The 13,525-nt window shown below is 49.6% G+C and overlaps 1 protein-coding gene across 1 annotated transcript in view; it reads left to right on the top strand.

The window, feature by feature from the left end:
* phlpp1 (PH domain and leucine rich repeat protein phosphatase 1) overlaps positions 1 to 13,525 on the top strand; it is a 28,735-nt gene that overhangs the window by 2,666 nt on the left and 12,544 nt on the right. The window lies entirely within an intron of this gene.

Here is a 13,525-nt window from a genome sequence, read left to right as displayed (position 1 = left end):
CCAAGCCCGCGAACTGGACTGTTGCATCCTTCTGCATCCGGTCCTCGTGCTAGGCTGGCTTGTTGCGAGCATCCCTTCAAATCCAAGCAGAATAGCTGGGCAAAGTTTTGCAGTTGAACTCGGGCCTCTTTGAAATATCTCTTGTCGTTATTGTTGTTTGTGTCGCTTCTTCCGGGCCTCGGGCGCCTTTTGTCGGACCGCAGCCGCACACTGCGCTCCCATGGCCACGCATGACATCACCACAAAGCCGCCGCCACAACTTATGGCGCTCCGACACGGGGGCCCTGTTCCAGCTTTTCGCCCCATTACGGCCCCCGCCCCGTGAAAAGGCTGAATGCCTTTGTGGTCGGATGGAGAGCAGAGCCGGGGAGCAGCGTGGCCCGGGACGCTCTAAAACTCCCTGTGTGGTCATTGAGATGCTACGCCGGGCCTGCCTGTACTACCGGCCTGCAGCGGCGCAACTGTCACAACCTCCTGCCAGGCCGGGTTAACGTGCTGTGGCGCGGCTCGGAAAGCCTTTCCAATGCAACGCTGTTGCTTTGGGATGTGAAATGGGGAGGGACTACTTGTGTAACGGTGCAAGGCTCTCGAGGTTCCTTTTATGAAGCGGAAGCTCAAACGTGACATTGTCAATGGCCACTTGCGCTCCTGTTCTCGCTCTTCTGGGGGGGAAAAAAAACAAGTTCTGAGGGCGCCGCCGCCACGTCCCATGTGAGACGGCTTAACCTCGGTCACCTGAGTAACTCACTTAAGCAACCCCTCCCCTTCCCTTTCCCTCCGCTCCAACCAAGGCGACGGTGCCGTGCGCACAAGGCCTTAATGCTCATTCAGCCTAGCACAGAGGGACACCGAATAGCACTTGGACAGGTGCCTCAGACGGGGCGTCTCGTCCGAACCGGGACCGTCGCTCGACGCCCGCCACCACCCCCACCGTGACATCTGCCGCGCTCTTTCACATGTCGCGCCGTCAACAGCACGTGCGGAATGTACGCCGGCTTCTTGAGAATGTCAAGCATGTTTACTGCGGAGGAAGTGCAGAAGGGGGTGTGTGTGTGTGGGGTGGGGGCAGTCATGCCATTCTTCCACATGTTGAGCTGGCTTGGTTCAGGCCCGATAGTGGAGACAGACAGCCTCAGCTGACTTTCTGGGCGACTCTCTGGCGCAGCTGCCGCCACTGTAGTCCTCGGCCGCAGTGAAGGCTTCCTTGTCTGCGCAGACCTTTTGATACAGGAAGTGTAGTATCTATTGTGTGACTGCTATGTGGCTCAATAAAAGCATTGTGCCAAACTGGATCCAACTTTGCTTGATGCATAAAATTGGACACATCGGGCCTCGCCGAAGGACAGGTTGACCTTCAACGCGGTCAGGTCAAGCTTTTGCCGTGTGACCAGAGGAGGGAGCTCATTTTTGCGCTGTCCAAACACCCAAACATGTGCATGTACAGCGGGGCCGCCTCGGATCAAAGAGCCGCTGTCCTCTTTGGCAGGCTGACGAGTGATCCGCTCAGAGCGGGCGCGCACAGGGAGCCTCTTGTAGTGCCTTGCACCCCGACTGCATTATTAGAACTCAGGTGTAAAGACAGAAATGAAATTCAGGTCACGTGAAGACCCATTCAACGGCCGCATGCTTTCTTTCGGTACTGTTCCAACTTCGCATACTTGACGCCAATTATGGTGAGAAAGGCATCCAACCTCAGTCGACTCAAAGTTCTGCCACGGAATCCAAGTGTGCTTCCACTGAGGAATTTGGGCCTCCTCAATCCAGCATCATTTCGTCAACTGCTTTGTGGTCCTGGTACAGTCCCAGACAGAATCGGCTCGTTGTTGGAGCAAAGCAATCCGAGGCTAGGCGTCTCTCGCAATAGCACGCTTTGAGTAGGCGAACACTGTACATAGGTTTGACTCCAAACAGCCTAATGTTCGTAAACGGTAAACGACCAAAGCAGTCATGGGTTTAGCACGTATGAGCTTAGCCTGTCATCGTGCACGTGTTTTCAAACAACACGTGTTTTCGCCGCGCCGCCGAGGATAATTGGCTTGCGGCTCGGCTATTTATGTGCCTGCCGGAGCGACGCGGGATCACACTCGTACTACTCACTTGTGCACTTCCTGTTTACATTCCTGCGATCCGGAAGAGAAAATGGGCGCTATCTGTTGAGATACAGTTTTGGAAGCATTTCACCTCAGAAAAATGTTACCGCACACCAAATAAATCACAAAAGTATGAAGGCTAAAATAATCTCAATTTCTTGTGGCTTTTGTTTGACTAATGTGCAGGTCACTCTTTTACTCAGCAAGTAATGAAGCTGTCCGCTGCCTGGATGGCTCTCTTCCAAAACACAATGTGTGTGTGTGTGTGTGTGTTTGAAAAGGAAATAGTGGGCCCTAACGCACATTGGCACCAAGTTTCCCAAGAGGCCCGGGACCTTGAGGTCTTTACCAAGCCAAGGCGGGGCGCTGAATTATTTAGATTCATTAGCCAACTCGGATTTGCAAACAATCTCATGTGGGGGCGCTTTGTTGCCTTTTGCACCCTGCTCGCCCTATCAAACGGGACTCGTTAGCTTGTAAATTGCACTTTGTTTGGTCTTTTGTTGATACAAGCATAACGAACGATCAACGGTGAACAAGTAGAAATCATCCAGTTGCAATTCACTGTGTCAAAGCATGCCACGTTTGTTTATAGCGGCTTGACGGACGAGTCTTCCGATGTACTTTACACGACTTGGTAAGAGGAAGTAGTTTGTGACAGGACGCTCAAAAAACGCTATCTGATCAGACCTCCATGATAACGGCAACATTGCTTTTATCTGAATGTTCCATCCATTTGAATAGATATCCTTTTTTTTTTATTGCCCCGCGATTTGGTATCCTCCAAACCTATTTCAGCGGCAGCCGTATTGCAGTGTTGCTGCGATTCGCGTTTGCAAATATTAAGCCTCTGCTTTATTGCCTCGAGCAGCCCGCGCTCGCATTTTGCCGCGTGTGGTGAATGCGCCTAATAGGTCTCCTTAAGACGTTCGACGTAATTAAAATTCAAATGAACGCAATATCAATACGGCCAAATGGCAACATGGAAATATAATAGCGCGCCGTGGTAATTAGATATCTCGCGACGCCGTATCGCTCGTATTAATTAAGTTGCGAGCCGGCTACTAATGTCTCCATTCCTCGTAGACGTGTTCAAAAAAGACGACGGCGCTAAAAGAGTCCTTCCGTCTTTTTTACCTCGGGCTTTCTCCGAGGAGGCGGGCCGCTAACGTGATGACTTCAAGGACTCTGCAGGGTTTAAAGGCTTAATGAAGATCCCGCTTCGTCGGTCGCTGCTAGAACGGAGAGAATCACTCCGTCTGTCATCTCTTGTGTCTCTCTGACTTGCACAAACCCGTAGAAGCAGATTACGCTCATGATAACGTACGTCTCCGTTACCAGGCTGAAGGAGAAGAAGCCTTTTTGTGAATGGTCAAAACTAATTTGTGTAACAGAAACTGGATTTTACTGAACCGGACCGGAAGGCCGTTCGGTCTTCGGTTTGCGATGTATATTTCGAAACCTGGAGATAAAAAAAAAAAAAAAGGCAACATCACCTGACATCCAATGGGCGTTCTATGGCTGAGTCATTATGTAATTATGTAATCAGATTTGACACGTTCCCGAACTTAAACTCAATACGCTGGTGTCTCTCTGCGCTTATTTTTTGTTTTCCAAATTAAAATGTGTGTGTAGGCGGCAGCACGGTGGAGCAGTGGTTAGCACCTCAGCCTCATAGTTTGGAGCCGCGGGGTTCAGATCTCGGCTCTGGACTTCCATAATTGGATTTTGTGTGTTCTGACCGTACTGGTCTGGGTTTTATTGACATCTGAGTCTTCATCCATTTTCTCATCCTTTCACACGTCAGCCACGGGCGGTAAAATAGGCGATACACGCGTCTCCATCTACCCAGAGGACGGCGGCGTCCGCTCGTAGCAGCGAGAGCGAGGAGCGGAACGCTCTTCTGTTTAACGGAGATTGTCTCCTTGGCTGAAATCCTCCCACCCGCCATGCTCGCGCTCCCACGATCGATGGACCCCCCTCCCTCAATCTTGCTTTCGCCCCTTCGATCTCCTCCTCCTGCACACCAGCTGACACTTTTCATTTATCTCACCCTATCTCTCTATTGCAACTTGCTCTTCATCCCTAACAATCAGCGGTCACCTAAAAATAAAATATTGATCAAAGATATGAACCCCCCCCCCCCGCCGCTGGCCGTTCTCAGTTTGTGGGAGTTGCAAAGTGAGGTGTGTGTCTAAACACGATTATTAAAATACGAGACGATTCATTTGATAATCGGTTCATCACTTCTAGAGGCAAAGCAGCTTTTTCAAACGCACTTTTCAAACGCCAGGTAATTCAGTGCTTCAGGCATTTAAAGGCCCATTGTCCCTGAGCTAAGCAACGGCCCCCCCACCTCGGGGGATTAGGGACAGGTCGGCAGGGGGGCTCGCTCGCCGCCGCTTTGATCAGCCGCAGCACGGCCTAATACCACGCAACATCTGCAGCGCTCGCCGTGAAAGGGGGGCGACCAAAAATTCCGATTAGGCAAGACAAGTGCGTCAATGCGCCATTCCAATTTTCACCCTCAGGATGAAGATCCAATAATAGGCCGATTCTTTCACCCCAAGCCCAAAACGATGCTTAACAACTTGGATTGTTGAGCAAATTCTCACAGAATCCTTTTTTTGTGTTGTCTGCACACAGCGAGATAAGCTTTTTAAACCCCGTGTTCGGACACGAGTTGGGAGGGGTTTGGCGCTCTCAAATCACCTGGTTCAAAGGTCGTCTCCTTCAAAGAATGCTGAAATACAGGAATGACACTTCCTCATTGGCCGGCGTGTGAACGGAAACATGACAGGATAAAGAACCCAAGGAAGGAGCAAAGTACAACCCGCGTGTCGTATAACTTGTCCTACTTTTGTGTTGACTCCATTCGGGAGGTTATCTGGCATTGATTAAAAAAATGATGAGAAGGCATTTAATCTGACATTTAAGGAATGTATTTGCATGCAAATCAGACAACTGTAGCGTCAGGCTTGCCTGTCCGCTCCATTACATTTGGACGGTCGTAAAATGTAGAAAGAGCTGCACTTGCTTGCCATTAACTTTAGCATCAACCAGATCTGGACCACTTCGCTCTCAAGTGTCCCTCATTAAAGAAAGGACTTCCTTTCTTTCCCCCCCCCGCTTGTCCGTCCGTGTGGCACGGCGTTCACATGGCCCCTGCATGTGACACAACGGCGAGCCAAAACACCCCGGATGCCCGCCTCAGCTCTCCACTGTTCCAGGCCTTGTTACATTTGAAACAAAACAAAGAGAAAGGAGGAGGGAGGGCAGGCCGGCCGGCGGGGCCGCGGGAATGTGCCACAACATGGCAGTCCCCCCGTTTCGTTCACTAGTCGTTTGTGGGGGGGGGGGGGGGGGGGGGGGTTAGCTCTTTAAATCTCTCTCTTCCTCTCATTCGCTCGCTCCCCTCCTTCGCCCTCCTTGTGTGAAAGGCCTTTCTGTCGGCTCTTAGTCGGGACTGATTGTAGCTTTAAGCACAGATGCGGGGTCTGATTACTCAGCACCGTGCCCTTCTGCCGGGATTAGAGAACAACCCAATTGGTAGCAGCAGTTACCGGATTGCAGATGCGCGACGATGCGTGACAACACCGGAGTGGATCGTAGCTCTTGCGGAAAAAAAAGAAAATATAGTGTTTAATTTTGTTATGGAGCATTCGATGCAGTTTGCCAGTCACAGCGTCTGATATCGAGCGCCGTCAGAGGTTAAGTACAAGTGATAGCCAAGATGCGCTTCTCGCAGGATCTCTCGGGAGAATTTGAAGTCGGGCATTATTAACGACAAGGCACCACAAGTCAGCGGGGCGTCTGTTGAGCAGAGAAAAGATTGCCTTGAACAAATGCCTTTGGAAGGAAATGCTGCCAGGGCTGGCCAGGTTGCAGACTACAAATTGCACACGCTTTTGTCCAATTTCTGGACAGGCAGATCAATCGAGTTTATTTCGGTTACCTCACACACAGATCAGAGTACAGGAATGCAGGTTTTTTTTTTTAGTAGAGTAGAAGAAGAGTAGGTTCCTTTCAATTTGGACTGAAGGTGCCCATCCACCTTCGTAGGTAGTTGCTTTTGGCAGCAGCTCCATAATCTGCTTTCTTTTTAATGCGAGTCCCCTGATGCGTCTATAATTAGAACATCTCACTATTTTCTGCTGTCTCACTATTATAAGTAATGAAAGTATGATTATGGGCTTGGTGCCTAACCTCTGCAGATATATCAACAGAGTAGAGCAGACACAGTAATGACTGAATATAAAATCTCCTCCACCGTTTCCAGCTGTCTAGGTACAAAGGAACAGGGAAACCCGGGGCCACAAAACAGTCGGGGGAACAGTGTCTGCTCGGTCGCAAGTGTGTATGCCCGCCACATCAAACGCTCACCAGCCTCCCAATTAACGTTCTCATCTCGCCTCTTTAGTCGGCGTATCAGAGGCTGCCGTTGTCAGCCCCGCTCTGACGCCGCTATGCTTTCCTTTTATCCCCTGCTGCATTTCCTGAGGGGGGGGGGGTTTGGTTGCAGCATCACTAAGCCCCAACCGCAGGATCTAGAGGGGTACGCCGCACTCTATCTTAGGATGACGCTACCGTTTCCTTGCCGTGCCGTCGCACACTCTCCAAAAGCTTTAAACAATACGTAGCATGCTAATATGTCATCAGGTCAGGTTGTAATTAGTTGTATGGAAAGCTCCAGAAGTGTTTGCTCATTGATTTTGCAATGAAACCATTAGTGCCTTGGCAGAGGTACGCCCGCCCGCCCGCGCTCTGTCGTGCAGGCTTTTGCCCATCTAGATTAAGACACCAAATTGCCAGTGTTTTTTTTTTCTTCTTCTTCCAAGCAGGGAATGTCAATTAATCAAGCACAAATTTGCTATTAATTACATTTCTCGGCCTAATTTGCTCACCTGTTGCGCCGTTTAATTTAGGCCCGCTTCGACAGCAGCCGTCGCAGCGTGCGCTTCTCTCCGCGCCGCCGGCTGATTATGTGTCCTCACGTGTCAGCGAGAAAGCGGGAAGCCCGAGGGCAGGCGCTGCATCATTCATGAGCCTAAGCGAGTGTGTGTGCCACCCTGTGCCCGGATGGCGCTGACCCGTAGCTGTCGACCGTGCACCCGTCGAGCCGCTCGGCGATGAGCGAGACCGAGGGCGCGCCGATAACGGTGTCGAGCATCACGTGTTCACTTCTTGCAGGTCAAGAGTAGGGTTAGGGTCGCGAAGGACACATTGTGACACGTTCCCAAATGGGGCTTCTTAGCCTTTGTGCAAAGAACGAGGTCACGCCGTGTGTATCTTGCTTTCGAAATAGCGGCTGGCACGTGAAACCAGTCAGCCTTTAAATATGAACGTGAGGAGGAAGATGGATAGCAGCATCACTGCATGCTCATATTTTCAATTTGAAGGCATAAGCAGCGAGTCTTGTTCCGTGCGTGCGTGTGTGTGAGGGGGGGAAAAAGAGAGGCGCACGTTACGTAACAGGCCACCCTGGATCTTCGGCCTGCTTTACAATCACACAACAGTAAGTCACTTGTGTGTGTGTGAGTGCGGCTAATTCATCTTTCACAAGGAGTCAAATGCGCACGCTGACAACTTTTAACGTCTGAGCTGATTTTACACTACACTGTATTACGTAAACGCTGGTGGGCTTTGTCGGCGAGTAGACACGCAGCCAGATATTCTACGGGTGGATTCACACTGCATGTCCCATTATATTAATAGTGCATCATGACATAATTACATGACAACTGGACTGTAAGCCTAAAAATGGACAAATCTATTCCCCCAAAAATAAATCTATTTCTTCTTTTGTAATATCTGTCCCAGGTAAAGTGGAGTCCAACATTTTAGGGGGGGTGACATCTAAATTTGAAGCGTCGTGCTTTTTCCTGAGCGAAATTGAAGCGATTATTACAATTACGTGCGTGCAAGTCAGTTAATGCGATTAAAGTGTTTACTGTGCTGCCCTTTCTGAGAACTGACCACCTCTGCTTGACTTCACCTTGTTTACGCGCCTCCCCATTCATTATTCCAATCAATCCCTTTTGCCACAAAAAGCAGTAGGCGCTCTGAACGACAACCCCCCCCCCCCACCGCATTATATCCGCATACTTTTCTACAAACACACTTCATTTTTCATTGATGAGCTTTGCACGCTTTCACAGCCATGCATCCGACACATGCATCTCGTGGGTGTGCGTGCGTGTGAGGTAACGCACACACTCACAGACATTGTTCACCAGGGTGACATCAGCATGTCTTGAACAAAAGGAGAGGTGGGGAGGGGTCGAAAAATCCCCCGCAGCTCTTCTATTAGCGCGAGTCTTTCTCTACGAGTGGCTGGCTGATCAGCAGGCTCGTGTTTTCCAGTGTAAGGTTTCGTAACACGCACGCACGTTACATAACAGCAGCAGGAGTGGAGTTTGGGGGGGAAGGGGGACGGCTCTGTGCAAGGAGGGGGCAGGGGCGGGGACACATTCATCTACGTCAGCATCCGCCCCCCACTGTGGGAATCACTGAGGAGGAACTGGGGGGAAAAAATGTTGCCAACACCTGAGATTCTGAGGTTGGGGCTGTTTTTAGCAAATATTGATCGAATTACTTGATAAAGCATGTTGGGACCGCAGACTTAAATGGCGCTGCGGCTTTCACCGTATAGCGCCAAAAGTCATTTCTGTCAAGATTTATAGCTGCGGAATATTGATTGATAAACCGTGTGGCGAGGCCTTTTTTCACTAGCATTTCCGCATCCGCTTCTGCTTTGGAACAGCAATTGGCCACAGGGTTATCTTGATTTGTGGGCGATTTAGAGATTGTGCAATAGTACGCTCTGCAAAAATGAGATAGAGCAGCTGCTAAATGTCAAACCGTACTCGATTCATCATGACGCTTTATGCCGACGTAACTTGAATTTGTACATGTAGGAACACGCCCGAGTTTAGCACCAAAGTAGTGATGTCATAATTACAGCCAATAAACATTTGCCAGCACTGTAATTGAGTGTGCTGGCACAAATTAGCATAATCCCGACAAGCGACGGCGGTTTTGTTCGCGTCAACGTCGGTTCAGTTAACACGAAGCACAAAAGAGACACGAGCTCATCAGCAGCTCCTTTTAGACCAGTGGTTCCCAAACTTTTGCAGGCTGGCGCCCCCTTTGGCTCCCCAGTGAATTCCTAGCGCCCCCCTCCTACCCCCCCCCCCCCCAAAACAAAAACAAAAAAATAAAACCATGTAAAATACAGCATTTTATCGCATTTCATAAATAGGCCTACTTAAGGACAAAAATGACAACATTGAAGGTATGAAAAGCAAGTTTACCCTCTCATGTATTCATTTTCTTCCATTTATTCACAGAAAATGGTGGCGGACGTGATCTAAGGCAGTGGTCCCCAACCTTTTTTGCGCCACGGACCGGTTACATGTCAGAAATATTTTCGCGGACCGGCATTTATATAAATAAATAATACATTTATATAAATAAATAAATAAATAATACATTTATAATATCATTACCATTACGTTGAATTAGTGGGAGCACTGAGTTTGTTTCTCAGAAACGAGCCGGTCCCATCTAGACGTAATCGGAGACAATGACACCCGAAGTGATTTAAGGTTTGTCTTTTATTGCAGGATGCTTGGTCTCCATGTGTTGAAGCAGTTTTGAATGCTTCACTGCCTGGTTAGTTAGCCTGTCGCCACATATTAGCTTTGCGGGCTCGACTGGGGAAACATGTCACGTGACCGGGACGAGCGTCTTGACCTGAATTAATTGATCGTCGATAAAAAAAAAAATTCTGTGCGGCTTGGCGGCCCGGTACCAAGTGACCCACGGACCGGTACCGGGCCGCGGCCCGGTGGTTGGGGACCATTGCCCTAACCAGCTCAACACAACACAACACGGCGCGTTCTGGCGAGTCCCCAATTTCATGTTGACTTGAACTCAAGATGATGTTGACCGCCAGAATGCGGTTTTTATTATAAGATAAAATTCTGAACATTACAAGCTTGAAATTACAAACCTGAGCTTTTGCTTTTGTAGCTATGCTGTCGTATCTGACTGGGCCAGAGCGGCGTGCGTGTTGTGTACAAATCGACTGCCGCCCCCCTACCGCCCCCCTACCGCCCCTTTCTTCCTCACCGCCCCCCCAGAGCTTTCCACCGCCCCCAGGGGGGCGGTACCGCCCACTTTGGGAACCACTGTTTTAGACTAACAAAATAACTATTTTCAACAACTCATTAAAATGATTGCAAGTGCTTAAAAAAAAAGAAAAGAAAATCAATCAATATGGCCGTTGAGACCCGCATAGCCAAGCGATGACACAACTCAACGGCCGAGGCGCTCAAGCTGAAAGATCCTCCGTGACAGTAAACAGCAGCGCCAACGCTCATGTCACAAAGCTTTTTCCACTCGCGTACACTTCCCGTCATCTTATCGCAAATCATCTCATTGTCGAGAGCGTTTGAATTTGCCAACCGAGTCGTCTCCTCGCGCCCCGACACGCATCCGCCGATGTGGATTAACCACGAAACCGCGGCGCAATTTTATCTTGTTCGCTCGATTAATGGCGTTCGCAATGAACGCCGGCCGTAACGAGGAGCTCAGCGAGCTAATCAACTGCTCACGTTGCCATTCAAACAAAGCGGGATTTACATTTGATTATAATTTTGTGTGCGTGATCCACTTTGGAATTTCAACTCACTGCAGTCGAGTTAACCTTGGCCTGAATCTGGTATCATGAGTTTGGAGTCTAAAACAAGTTGAATGAACTTTCCCCTAAAATGTCACTTCAACAATCCTTTTACTGGATTCGATTGCGCGGAGGCGATCACTGAAGACAGCATCGGTGATTCCGCGAGACGCGTCGGCAAACGTTTCACAGGCGTGCGCTCGGCCGGCTAAAAATATGCACGTGAGCTATTTTTGATGCAAGTCGCGTGAAGCTGCACAAAACAGATGGAGTCAGGCAGATGCATATGGCATCCAGTCAGTGACCTTGTGCTCATCACGAGACATAGCAGAAATTCTTGCTCCTTAATGCTAATGCTACTTTCTAGCATTTACACCCTGTAGAGATTTATTAGCCAATATTTTGCACTCTTCATTTTTGGCGTCGTCTTAGCGTGAGGTCATCTGATGCGAAGCCGTGGCATTTAAGCGCCTCGGGATCGATTGTCACATTTTGAAAGCGTGTCTCTGCTGAAGGGTAAAAGGCCACGCGAGGCTAGAAGGAGGCGCCACGGTAACAATGGCCGCTCACCTCGCCTGTGATGGTGGCAAACGGTCCTTGTCTCTGCCAAGGTGCCCGGCGGTGCTGTAGAGCAATTCGGACCGCAAAGTGCAGGGCAAGCTATTTGTGTCACGGGCTAACTGTTCTCGCTCTGTCTTATCTGTGCCTGTTTCTTCCCCCATTGTTGTCGCCTTTAGTCAAATATATTGTGTCCACTGAAAGTCCAGTTGCATGCTTTTCATCAGGTACCGGCAATTTTTGCAGATACCGAGCAGCCGTTCTGTCCTAGTGTCCGGTTTTGCGCCGATCCCTCATTTGAACAGTTCAGCGTTGGCAGGGGTCGAGCTCTTGATTAGCATAAGCTCCCGTTGATGGCTCCTGAACCAAACCATATCCACTAGCTATGGATATAATAGATTGATTAAGTTGCTAATACTAGGAAGAGTGGAACAGAGGCTGAGGGATTATTGGGATTCATCACATCTGTCTGCCGCTATAGATGCTGCAAATGTGTTTCCGTGACTTATGTGGGTCAGGGCTGGCCCGCGGTACCGCGTGCCCCCGTCGTATAGCCGAGGTGCGCCGATGTCTGCTTGCATTTCGCGAGGCCGGGATGATTGAGCGAGGATGTGTCCTTTTTATCGCCGGGAAACTTCGAGTGTGGGGAAAAGAACCGAATCTGGGGAATGAAGGGATGGATGGCGGGAGGGAGGTCAGCCTTTGGTACCGATTGTTAACAATGACAGATATCGAGCCCAGTGGGGCAACGTGTTGAAGACATCGTGCTCATCTGTGTTTCTCGTCCAGCAATCTAACGATAATTAATTTTAGTCGAAGCAACAGGAGAAAACCCGCAAAAACCCGGGAAGAACAAACTCCACAGTCAGCCGGAATTCGGCCTCGGAACCGTGAGGCAGCTGTGTCAAGCGCGTCCTCAAGTTCCACCGCATCTCTCGCCTTTGGCCAGTAGTTGGTGATGTCGTCTTTAGTGAGCGTGTGTAGATTCGCACATCCTGAACTTGTAGAAAAGGAAGGAAGCATCCCCAGGAACACACACACACACACAGACATGCGCACATACACACTCCTGTCATAGTCGGTCTAGGAATAGATTTGTCCAGTACACACACACACACAGCTCTGCTTCTTGCCGCTGCATCCTTCCAAGACAATGGGATGCCCAGCATGAGTAACATCATGTCGTCTTAAAATACTCTCAGCGTAGGTGTCGCACGTGGACTCCAGAAATTCTTTTTGACGTCTGAGCTAAGACAAGAGCCTCCATTGGCTTCCTCCAGCAGTGTAAACCGGATGCTCACGTGGGCGTCCCTCCCATCTCCCCACACAACTGGAAAGTTTGTCCTTCCGCAGGCAGCAGGCAGGCTTTGACTTTCACGCTCCAGCAACATTTAGGAGGGCCGATGAGACGGACACAACGATTATTGTCAGCGCGTGTTTGCGCATATTAGCGACGATTAAGAAGAAATTGAGGAGCGGTATTTTCGCTGGCATCGCTGGCGGACGGCACGTTTCAACAAAAGGGCCTAAAAATAGCACAAAATGTGCCCATGTGACATATTGAGGCTAAAAGCTTTTAAATAATTTGTCTAATGCCTCACATGCAGTTCTCCTCCTGCTGCTTACTTCTGCCTTATGGCGAAGTTAGAAGGCGCGAGGCAGGCTGCTTACTCACCGGCTAAGATGCGGCATAGCTTTGCGTGGATATCGACGGACTGGCAAATGAGTGGCGGACTGACGGCCAGCCCGCAAAATTACGTATACCTGTACCAGGGCTGTAACTACTATGCAAAAAGACGCCCGGTTGTTTCTTAGCAACCAGAACCAAATATGCACATGCCCCAGTGGCCAACTACTTGCAGCATCCTACCCTGTGGTAAACACCACAAACCCCAAGACTAGTCGATGGCTACACGAGGGACAACGTCTCCACCTTTGCCGTGGAAGCACCAAAGCGTCCAACGTGTACAATCGACATTATCCACTGGACAAGCCAAAGCAAACGCTTCCTGCAAACTAAGCAATTGATTTTGCTGCAAACACAAGATTGGCGGACAAAAGGTCAGCGATCACAAATAACACTTTAACAAAATCAGCGATCGACTTCATTCAATTATTGTAACCACAATTAAAGCTACAAGCGGCGATGAACGTTGCCTAGCTCTCAAACTTTTCCCATAATTTAGCCTCACCC

This window comes from Syngnathus typhle, linkage group LG13 (genome assembly GCF_033458585.1).
Source record: "Syngnathus typhle isolate RoL2023-S1 ecotype Sweden linkage group LG13, RoL_Styp_1.0, whole genome shotgun sequence".
NCBI classification, from domain to species: domain Eukaryota; kingdom Metazoa; phylum Chordata; class Actinopteri; order Syngnathiformes; family Syngnathidae; genus Syngnathus; species Syngnathus typhle.
The sequence above is the reverse complement of the archived record's forward strand: the minus strand, read 5'-3'. Positions and strand labels throughout refer to the sequence as shown.